Raw genomic sequence first — 12,646 nt, 5'->3', positions numbered from 1 at the left:
CTTTTTTTTTTTTTTCTTTTTTTTTTAAATTAAGCTTTTGCACATTTTTAAGTTGAATTTTTGGCCAATTTCATGCTATCATTTAGATTTTAAATAAATGTTTGGCTTCAGCTTGAAGAAATCAGAATGCCTTATGGTGATGGTAAAAAGTAATGTGATCTGTTTAACCATTTGAGTCCAACAACCATCACTGAATGCCACATGTAGGCCAGGGTTATTGGGAAAGCTATACCTTGATCTATTCTGTGCTGTTTTTTTATTCGACATTCTAAGAATGTGTGAAAATCCGGGTCCTTAAAGCCTGTAGTTGGGACACCCTTCATTTATTCTCTTCTCCCCCTTTTAGGTTGTGTTATCTCTATTTACAGAGCATATTTTAAAAATTTACATTTTGGATAAAGTTGGGAATCCCTCTAAGTTTTTTTTAATTTTGTCTGTCCCCCTGCTGGGGAGTTTCACCCCTTTTTTTTTTTTTTTGTGCTGGTGACCATCATCACTGATACAGAAAGTGATGGAAAATTCTAATTTTACAATTGTCACCAGAACATGAGGTAAGGGCAAATCTCCTCAGTAGGCCACAGCACAAAACAACTAAAAGGGGCTTTAGCCTTTCCCTACTCTTAGCCAGAACTACAAGTTTTGCCTAGCCAAATACTTTAAGATTTTTCTTAGAGATTCAACATTGACATTCATTTGATATTGTGCAAAGAGCTGTGACTTCTAGTGGCCAATCAGATCTCAGCTTTTTAATGTACATTGATAAAGATAATTTCTGGGTGTGTACATTGCCCTTTCTCAGTCATCTCCTCACAATTGTGCCATTGATTAGTGCTGGGCATTTTCCAGCTAGCCACATGCCTAAAACATTACTGTTGGTTCCTGACATTTTTCTGTTAGAAAATAAATCCTCAGGCTGGTTTCTAACTACTACTTTTTCAGTGATCCCCTGCACTACAAAGGTTTACTAAGGTAACCTAACTTGTTCCGGCCAGAAGCCCAGTTAGCATACCTGTTCTCTGAGTTTCAGTAGTGCAGGGATTAAAACAAACCTGTGTCTCAGCAGGAGCTCCGTATGTTTAAACATAATATCACTATTCCAGTGGGGGGTTTTTTAAATCTGATTTCACCTTTTTACATGTTTGTATAATATAATTAAGGGCAAATCATCCAAATTTTTGTTAATCCCGCCTTTAACCTGGTAAAGCATTGGTTGTGACATTGTTCTAAAAACAAACTTGGCAGCTTCAGTTTCACACTAAAGTTAAAAGGCCAGTAAACTGGAATGTCTGCATTGTTTAAGTGAAAGGGTTATTACTAGCTGAACCTGTATATGCTTTCAGGTACACATTCATCACTCACACATATTCAGCACTCTGCAATTCAGAGCTTAAGTGACACTAAACTCAGGAGTTACATTTTAAAAATACATTCAAGTACCATAACTATTTACATGTTTTTATCTTATTTGTGTATCACTCGGCTGTAGATCCTCAAATCACCTCTGAATTGATGCTGGCACTGTCCTTCCTTCTGGAGGGTGGCTACTTTTTTTCTCCATGGTCCCTGTGTGTGTTGTTAAGTAGCCACCGCTCCAAGCTCGCTCCTGTGATGGACTACAATCTCAATACACATTAGCAAACTCAACTAGAGATTGTTGTTAATCAGGGAGTGATCTCGGAGTGTTGACTTCTTTACAACACACACAGGGACCATGGGTAACAAAAGTAGCCACCCTCCAGAAGGAAGGACAGTGTCTGCACCAATTCAGAGATGATTGGAGGATCTACAGCTGAGTGATACACAAATAAGATACATTTTTGTTAATAAGGTACTTTAATGTAGGGTTGCAACCAAGTAATTGATAATAATTATGAGAATAGTTGTCAACTATTCTCATTATGTATTAGTTGGTTGGATCCCCTAGCTCTCTCCTCCATGCTGGGAGGAGGGCACAGTGGGCGGGTGCAATAGCCAGCCTGCTATTGGCTATTGCAATTTGAAATGGCCAGCCCACTACCTGCTGTATATACATTGAGCTGCCGTCTGTGGAATCTTGCCACCAGCAGCTGTCATTCCCGGGCTGAAGCAATTCAAGCGCTATGTGCTTACAATACAATTATTAAAATATATATATAAAGGGTGGGGGAAAAAAGTCATTTTTGGTTTCGGCCTGACAAATTCTGCTGTGGGAGGTGCGCTGCAGAGCAATTAGTTTCTTAGTGGGGGGAAAAAGTCATTTTCGGTTTCGGCCTGATAAATGCTGCGGGAGGTGCATTGTGGTGCCATTCATTTCAATGGCACCCCAAAGCGCCCCCGACCCACAGTGTGATTGTCCGCACTGGAACGCACGGTACCACAATGCCATACGTTCCAGTGTGATTGCAAAAAATTGTGCATGCAGTTTTATTCTGAAGTAAACTTCTTGTTTGTAACACTGCATTTGTGTATTTTATTTTAAATTAAGGATGGGATTTATTTCATTTGTTTAAATCCGATTAATCAAAAAATAATCGGCCAAGTAATTTATTATGAAAATAATTATTAGTTGCAGCCCTACTTGAATGTACTTTTTAAGATTTACCTCCTGAGCTTAGTTTCCCTTTAATACATTAAGTTCATGTAGTGATCATTAGGAGAGTTTCTGCGCACAGTTCATTTCCCCTTGCGCTGTCCTTGATATGAGCCTGAAGATCTGGAAGTGCCACATCTATAGATCTTTGCTCACTTGCCTAGCTGTCAGCAGCTATCTTTGTGCCAGTACACATCAGATGTCTGTGTAGGTCCACACATCAGCAGACACAAATTGCATTCAGTTGTATTTTGTGTTCACCAATTTGCTGACATGTAATTTGTGCCCTGTGAGTCTTTGTGATCTTCACTCTTTGTATAAGGGCAGCTAGAATATATTGGCATCCTCAGATGGGTGATCATGTAAACCTAGTAGGTCATAGACGCTGCACAAAAAAATGAACATTAATACAATACATTTTAGGGATTTTTACACACTTCTATCTGGGTGCTGTTTGTAGCTCTTTCATATAAGGTAACACTTTTGGAATATTGGTCTCATAAAAATGTATTTTGGAACAGTTACTAAAGTCTTTTTTACTGTAATAAGTGGAAGGACTCTTTTGCCATCCATTTTAATTCTGCATATTGTTATGCTTTATGTGATTTACCTTCCAACCATCTTCATGTTGATAAACCTGGAGGAAAGAAAAATGGCTTCTGGCACTGGATAGGAGACACAGCTGTGACAGGTGAAGGTCTGATAGGTTCCCTTGTATGGGAGGAAAATGAAATAATCCTGTAATAGGACATTGGGAATATGTATCCTCTAGCATTATAACCATGCAGATGTGACGGGACTCTACTATTCTGTCCACCCATGATATAAACATTCACAGAGTTATTCACAAAAGGGTGAAGAGTTTGGAGAAGACAGGAGAAGTGAACAATCTAGGACAACATAGATGATTTAGAAAAATTCCCCAATTCAGCTCACTTTCTAGTTCAGCTATGTTGGCCTAGATCGGTCACTTCTCCTTCCTTCTCCAGACTCTTCACCCTGTTGTGAATATCCCTGTAAGTGATTACTGTTTAGAATTATTCCATTGTCTGTAGCAATCTGGTGATCAGACTAGTCTCCAGCATATGGCTCAGTGGCCTCTGTGCTTCTACACTCCTTCACTCCTTGCTGTTGCTTAAACTGAATCTGCACTTTTGCTGAGAAATCTGCATCCGTTTTGTAAGAATTCTTCATTGTAGTCAACTGCCATTTACTGCTTGGGAACCCACAGATGCATTCCAAACCCTTGCTATGTGCTAGGTAGGTAGTTATGCCTGCCACATGATCAGTCCCAGTGTCAAAGACGATAGCAAAAGGAATGAGCCAATCACAGGAGCAGGTAATTGCATTACGGGGGACATTCTGTAACATCAGTGTACTGAATCCCCCCAGTCTCTATGGTTATACAAATGCAATCTTTGATTTTTTTTGCCAGGTTTAGGAAATCACAGAGATTGATAAGAGACCCTTGAAGGGTAGATATTTGGGTTCTGTCATTGCTAACATGTTTTTAAGGTACAAGCTCTGGGCATGTTATCCTTCTCTTCGCTATGTAGCCAGTGGCATGTTGGGGTATGCATTCTGCCATGTATTTTGATTTGCGTAACAGCAAATTAAGGAGAATGATGACTGAACGTAAAGACATAGAGACAAGTAAGAAATGGGAGGATTTTGACAGTTTCTCTTTAACGGTGATCAAGATGGTCGGCTCGGACATTTTACATCTGTCTCCTGATAATTGTCATCTATATTTGGAGCATTAATAATTCCTGATAGACAGGAATGGGAGGAAGGACGGATGACCGATTGTGCCTGTGTATTTTGTCTTGTGTGTTCTCCCTCTGACACTTTTAGGTCCAGCTAACCCCCCCCCCTCCTGCAAATCTTCATCCTTTGCTTCTGCAATGGGCTTCCACAGAGCGGGGTTACATTCAAACATGGAATTTCAGAGTTGGCTGGATTCTAACAGATGGAATCAGCAGCACTTCTCATCCCTCTCCTCCTAAATGTCCAGACCCACACCATTACTATGGTAATTTCCTGGCTGGTCCCCCTCTACATGTTGGGTTTTCATGTATTTATGATTGAAAAGGAATGCGTCAGGAGGACTGAGATAGTTGTGACATAGCTAGTGGCTATAATGAGAACATTGAATCTGCACAGGGTGACTGAATACATTATTTATTTATTTTGGGAATACTGACCTCCATATATTTCCTCACCAATGAATTGTGAAATTTTCATGAAAAGACTGGTGTAACCCCCCAGGGGTGTGGAATTTTTTTCTAAAAACTACTTGTCCAAGGGCTAAAGAGGGGGCCAAATCTACTTGTCCTTCACGACAATCTACTTGTCCCAATACAAAAAATAGTTTTAATCAAAACTAGGGATTCACCAATACCGGTTTTTCGGTATCGAGTACGAGTACCGATTTTTTTTGTTATTTTTTTTTGGCGGCTCCTCAATGTACATTCAGCTCTGCTAGTCCGGAGCCGGGTGAATGTACTTTAAAACTACTCGCCCGGCGCCCGAAACTGCATGTCCCAGGCGTCGGGCGATAGGAATTCCACACCCCTGCCCCCTTTTGATCATGTTCATATTGGGCTTGTAACAACCATGTGCTCAGTTCTAGTTTTATGTATTCATGTGTCTGTATCCCTACAGATAATTTCCCCCCCAGCCTGTAGGCTATGTATAGGTGGTGCTTGTTTATCTGGATGCAGTACAACGGCAGTGAAGAATGCAAATCACTGTCCATACTCGAGCCATACTATATTTGATATATAGCTTGTCTGTTTAAACAGCTCAGAAGTTGCACTAGAAAAGCAAGCAGTTACATTGTACGTTTAATGGCGATGAAATCCATCCTGCGAGTCCTGTGGAAGTGTGCGAGCTAGCTGGCAACCCAAGTGCCTTATTCTCTTCTAATGGGAGAGACCCAGCTTGGTTCTTTTCTAATTAGTGTTTGTGCACGTTCACTGGTTTTAGTGTATTCGGACTTCTCCATGGTGCACGCTCACACATGATATGGACATTTTGGAATGCCTTTTTCTCAGGTACAGGGGATGCTGGCTGACTGTGGATGTTAGACATGAGAGGGTAAGTTTCATAATTTGTGGATGAAGTAGAAATCGCTCATTATAAGTGTGCCATTTTATTTTCCAAGTCTATAGTTTGTGGAAAGCTACTACTGCATGCATATGCTGATTTCTAACGTCCAAAGCCCAGTGACCGTTGTATGCTTGCTTCAGCAGACAGATCTGTTTTTATTGCCAGTGTTGTATCCATATACAGCAACAAGTTTGTTTGCTTCACTGCTGCCGAGTGCATAGACATTGACAGCCGAAAAGAGCTGGTGCATGTAATTCCAGCAAAATGGCTCATGTAAAAGAATTGCGTTCCAGCACAGAGCATGCATGGGAAGATAGACTATTGTGAATGCTACAAGTTCTGCCAACTTTCTACTTCATATTGGTGACTCATTTTGTCCCATAAAATGTTAGAGCAGATGAGAAGCGCACACCATTTTCTGCTATGGTAACAAGTAGCCAAATCTAGCTCGGGGGTGGACAAAGTAATATGTAATTTAGGGCCCAGTCTGTGCAATCCAGGAGCCAGGAAGATTAGGAGCCAACTCTATTGACAAGAACTGAGGAAATCTCAAAAGTTGGGTGCCAGTTGTCATTTTTAAGGAGCATGGCCTAGTTGGCGTCTGGGTTTTGTCCAGTTCTGATCTAGCTGATGACTATGATACACATAACTAATTGTCATCCATGGGTTTCTCACTGTCCACATGATTTCCCATCACTTCTTTTCCTGGGGATGCTACAGGAAATGATGGGAGTCCCCATTGCAGGGGTTTCCCTTGCTCTAGTGACAACTCAAATTTTTTTGAATTTCCTGTCTTGGTGACATTGATCACAAGGTTGTAGAAAGTGAAACTCTTCATTGGGGACATGGACACAGGGTCTCCTCCATCCTAACTATCCGAAACTGACAAAAATGCCTTTTTAGATACATTTTAACATGTCTAATTGGCTCTTTTCTGTTTACAGTCAGGGTCCGAGGTTTGATTGTGGAGTCAGAAAGATGCATTTTACGGGATGGTATGAATGCGTGCAGTAATACCAGGATAGGTCCACTACAATGTGCAAGTAGACCGCCATGATTATTAGCCCAGAAAAGCCGTTAAAGTGTTGGATCTCTTGGAAGATGACTAACGTCAGACATCTGCCTGTGTGTGGCTTCATCCTCTGATAGCACCCATAGACCTTTTATAGTTCAGAATGCCACAGTTGTATGTAGATTCTCTGAACCTGAATATTGACCCCTCAGTTACGGTCTTCATCAGGCATGATGATCAGATTGGGTAAAGCTGGTCATGCACTGTGTGCATTTTTCTCAGCCTTGCAGGACATCTGATATTCACTGCGTGACATGTAATGGAGGCAGAGCGAGCCTGCTAGTGGTTTGGGCTCTTTACATTGGGGGAATGAAGTCATGGAGGTTAATTCTATTTACACACCTAACTCTTCTCTTTTTCCCCATAATGCTTCCTGAATTCCTTTTTAAACTCTTACCTCTTCCAGACAGCAACTAGTCATTTTAAGTGAGCCGTTTGCTCATGGTGTTAGGAAACCACCAACAGAAGGCATATTAAACATCTGCAGTAATGCACCACAATGAGATGGACACGTGTGTTGGGACCTTATTAGTTATTGGAATAAAACAAGTTACATCCATACAAATAAGCAACAGGTATTCTGATTCTTTCCTCACAACACAGATTATCTATAGACATGAAATACATTGAATTATGTTTTCTCTGATGGTTTAAACTGGTGTCCTTAATCTGCACTTGATTGTACTCTCATGTTCCACTCCTACATGGTAGTGACTGGAGGTATTGGCTCTGTTCACTCTGAATATCGGCAGAATTGTTTCTCTACATATGGCCTAAACGTAGATGCTATGGCAAATACTGTACATACTTCAGCAAAATAATTCATGTTTGTATTAATCTCTGGTCAACAAACTATTGGAGATTTTCACAATAAATTTATTTTTTACCAAAGATCTTTTGTTATTTACTTGTGTGAATTCTGAAATGGTTTCCTTCTCTTTGGCAGAGTTGCAAAAGGACAATGACAACTGTAACACAGTATATACTGTATGTGGTATAAACTGTGAGCCATAGACTGGAAAATCCTGCTTGAGTCTCATCTCTCGGGGACTCTATTAGCCAATGATCTTTCATGATCGTTCTGAGCGATCCCAGTGGTTCAGCATGACAGCCAGGCAAAAGCATTTTCATTAGGTCAGTAATGGCAACCAATCTACAGCCTCTATGCGAATATTTCCTTTAAAGTGCACTTCTCATAGGCTGTCATGCTGATCTTCTGGTTTCGGTGCTTTGACTTACCCACCTGCAGCAAGTATGGAAAGTTTGGACTTTAAGATGTCTATTTGTATAGCCATTCATCCAGCGAATCAGCATGTACATACACTATATTGCCAAATGTATTGGGATACCCCTCCAAATCATTGGATCCAGGTGTTGCAATCACCTCCAGGGCAACTGGTGTATAAAATCAAGCACCTAGGTATGCAGACGCTTCTACAATCATTTGTGTCAAAAAAAAAAGGTACGATCTGCCTATCCTGCATAGGCAGATCGTACTTGCGATGGTCGCAAGCCGCGCCCCCCAGAGGGGCGGGCTTCCGATGACCGCAATGCCAAACGGGCAGTCCGGCTTTTATCTTACAAACATGCTACACACCCGCCGAACATTGTACGATGGAGTTATCGGGGCGTGGTCTGCACCATGAGGCGGATGGCAGCTTGAGTTGAGAGCTCCGGCCAACAGGGACCCACACGAAGCTACTTTAGCCCCTTTTTGGACTAATATGAAGATCGGACAGATGGACTACCAATCCAGGGTCCGGACTCCCTCGCAATCTCGGATAGGCAAGCAAGTTCCGGACATTTTCAGGCCCCAGAAAGCAGACACGGGTATCGGGTTCATCTAATATGGCGCTCACCCAGACCAGGCCGGAAAAGGTTAAGACACCGCGAAAGACCGAGGAGACTGCACCCCGCCTCTCAGGTGCCCTCTTACCTTCAGATCATTGTACAATGCTCGGCGGGTTTTCAAACATGTTCGTTAAAAGTCTTGCGACCTTACAGTAGTAGAGGTCGCACGGCTTCCACACACCTTACAATGATCGCGGGATTTCCCGCGATTATCGTACGGTGTGTGGGCAGCCTTAGTGGTATTACAACAAAGTGGAAGCAACTGGGAAAAACAGCAATTCAGCCAAAATGACAGCGGGGTCAGCGCATGCTGATGGGCACAGTGCACAGAAGTCGCCAACTGTCTGCAGAGTCAATAGCTACAAACCTCCAAACTTTGTGTGGCCTTCGGATTGGCACAACAACAGTGCGTAGAGAGCTTCATGGAATGGGTTTCCATGGCCGAGCAGCTGCATCCAAACCTGATCACCAGCAGCTGCATCCAAACCATCCGACCGAACAGCTGCATCCAAATCATCACCAAGTGCAATGCAAAGCGTCAGATACGGTGGTGTAAAGGACGCCGACACTGGATTCTAGAGAAGTGGAGACGTGTTCTCTGGAGTCGAATCACGCTTCTCTGTCTGGCAATCCGATGGAGGTGTCTGGGTTTGCTGGTTGCCAGGAGAACGGTACTTGCCTGACTGCATTGTGCCAAGTGTAAAGTTTGGTGGAGGGGGGATTATGGTGTGGGGTTGTTTTTCAGGGGTTGGGCTTGGCCCTTTAGTTCCAGTGAAGGGAACTCTTAAGACATCAACATACCAAGACATTTTGGACAATTTCATGCTCCAAACTTTGTGGGAACAGTTTGGGGATGGCCCCTTCCTGTTCCAACTTTACTGCGCACCAGTGCAGAAAGCAAGGTCCATAAAGACATGGATGAGAGAGTTTGGGGTGGAGGAACTTGACTGGCCTGCACAGAGTCCTGACCTCAACCTGATAGAACACCTTTGGGGTGAATTAGAGGGGAGACTGCGAGCCCGGCCTTCTCCTCCAACATCAGTACCTGACCTCACAAATGCGCTTCTGGAAGAATGGTCAAACATTCCCATAGACACACTCCTAAACCTTGTGGACATCTTCCCAGAAGAGCTGAAGCTGTTAAAACAGCAAAGGGTGGGCCAACTCAATATTGAACCCTGCGGACTATTTAAGTTAATGTGCGTGTAAAGGCCGGCGTCCCAATACTTTTGGCAATACAGGTTATGTTCAGGCCCCTTTTGAGGAGGGGACAACATGGAATGTTCTTGAGGCTGTCTTCTCTACTGGTTAAATGTTCTAATATTAGCAGAATTGGCAGCTAAATGTAACCATTGCTACTGCAGGGATCTCTGTGGTCTCAGTGGTTACATTACATCTGCTAATTCTCACCAGTGTTCTGTAGAATTGTTACAGTGTATCTTGTTACTAAGATGTAATTAGTTCCTATGATCCTCGGCTCCATCTAGTGGCCATAATGCAGTAGCTTCCCGATCCACTACCGCCCATAATATTAGAAAAACATTGACCCAGAAGAGAAAATAGCCTCAGAACATGTGATTTCTGCCCCATTCTCGTAACAGCTGGTTAATTTGCACAGTACGAATGTACATACAGTTTTGCTGGATGAATAGCTGTGCAATTTTGTAAAAAAATAAATAGACCTCCAGATGTCACACTCGTTCTAAGTCAGCAGTTTAATAGCAAAACCATTGAATTGTTATTAGTGCCAGAAAAGGACTGAAATCTGGACAATTTGGAGGCGAAGTCAACACCTCAAACTCGTTCTCTTGTTCCTCAAACAATTCTTGAACTATTTTTGCAGTGTGGCAGGGCACATTATCCTGCTAAAAGAGGCCATTGACATCAGGGCATACCTTTTCCATGAAGGGGTGTACTTGGTCAGCAACAATGTTTAGGCAGGTGGTACGTGTCAAAGGAACATCCACTTGAGTGGCAGGACTCAAGGTTTCCCAACAGAACATTGCCCAAAGCATCACACTGCCTCCGTCGGCTTGCCTTCTTCCTATAGTGCATCCTGGTGCCAAGTGTTGAAACCATTGGATCAGCATGATTGCCACCACTGACTGCTTTTTCTAAACCTGTTATCTCTCTGGCAAACTCCTTATTTCGCTCAGTACTGCTTTAATTTTATCACATTTAAGAACATAAAATCATTGCCAACAATATATTTTTATAATGGCATTTAATTTTAAATAGCACAAAATACAAAAGAACGGGACAGATGTAGAACGTTATGTGGTGTATTTATAAAAAATCTGCACGGCCATTTATCCTTTAAAATTCCATGTACATTCGTTCTGTGCAAAGGAGAGCAAAAACAAATTCATTCTGTAAGCATGGAGGCAAAAACAAATGTTATTATTAGTATATTTTATTTCCAGGTGGATTATAATTTATCCATAGAAGTTTAAAGAATCAGAAAAAAATATTGTATTATGGCCACCAGATGGAGCTGAGGAACAGAGGAAATACTTTCCTGTTATCTTTGGCTCCATCTAGTGGTCATAATATAGCATTTTCCTGATTTACTAATCCTATGAATGAATTACATTCGACCTGGAAAGAAAATATATCAATTACATTTGTTTTTGCCTCCATGCTCACAGAACGAATGTACGTGGCAGTTTTGCAAGAATGGTCCTGGTTGGGTTTTTTTTTTTTTTTAATGGAGCTGAAGTTTAATCCATCCCTGTAGAACGAAACGTGAGACAAAATCAAATAATTCAGTTCCTCATTTCTACATCTGGTCAGAATTTGCTTAATCCCTCTTCACACCGAGATGCTTTGCTCAAAGGTAACCATGACCAAACACTCAAGACAAGGAATTCCATTCATTTCTATGGCCCCTGTTCACACATATGAGCGCTTTGTCACTAGCTGAAAAACGCCTGTCGCTGGAAAAAGTACATGAGCTCATTTCTGGCAGATTACAGATGAGTGAATTGCTAAAAATGTTCTGTGTAGATTAAGCTTACCATACAAGGATCGACCATCGGACAAAATTCGATGGACCCCGCCGCCGCCACCACTTAGCTCGACAAAAATCCAACGTTTATCAAAGGAGCTGGTTTGGGAAGGTAGGGGAAATTCCCTCCATCCACACTGTTTAGCATGAATGGGGGAATGATTTGATTTTTCTGAAGCTGTATGACCAGCTTTAGGCCTTGGGATGTAATCCAACCTTTGCTAGAATAAAAGCCTCTCCAGACATACTTTGTAAGAACATAAAAAATGCATTGCAGATACCTACATTTGACAATACAAAAATCCTGGGAGGTTGGGATCCATCAGAAAAGGACGGAAGTTCGTCTCCACCTCCGTCCTTTGCCATGCTGCCCCAGCTGGGGATCCTGGTATATTGGTAGGATTCTGATGTGATTGACTGGACTGAGGACTCTGATGTGATGAGGCTTCCAATGTGAAGGAAGGACTCTGATGTGATGGGACTTCCAATGTGAAGGAAGGACTCTGATGTGATGGGGCTTCCAATGTGAAGGGAGGACTCTGATGTGATGGGGCTTCCAATGTGAAGGGAGGACTCTGATGTGATGGGGCTTCCAATGTGAAGGAAGGACTCTGATGTGAAAGGAGGAACCTCACTTTTTTTTGTGTCTTTGCAAGGGGTGCTCCCTTAAACTCTATACCAGACCATTATGTGGGATAAGAGTCTGGATTGGATTTAGGAGGGGACACGATGTTTTTGCATTTACATTTTTGATCAAGAGATTAAAGCGATTGTACTTTTAAAGGGCGCTGTGACTGAAAAAAGGGGGAGAAAGTGCTGTGACCGGGGAACTCTAATATACAATATTGATTAGATTGAGTACGGTATCCTGCCTCTGCTTGCTTCCAAGTCTCACTGTTAGAAAATTATTAGTTAACAGTAAAGCGTGAAAGGTGATAAGTGCCCATCTTGAATTCAGGAGCTGCTAGTTGATTCCATAGTAACACGCCCTTTTTTTTGGGGGGGGGGGGGGGCTTTTTGGGTGTTTTAGTATTTT

This window comes from Nanorana parkeri, unplaced genomic scaffold (genome assembly GCF_000935625.1).
Source record: "Nanorana parkeri isolate BGI_ZX_2015 unplaced genomic scaffold, ASM93562v1 scaffold98, whole genome shotgun sequence".
NCBI lineage: Eukaryota > Metazoa > Chordata > Amphibia > Anura > Dicroglossidae > Nanorana > Nanorana parkeri.
The sequence above is the reverse complement of the archived record's forward strand: the minus strand, read 5'-3'. Positions refer to the sequence as shown.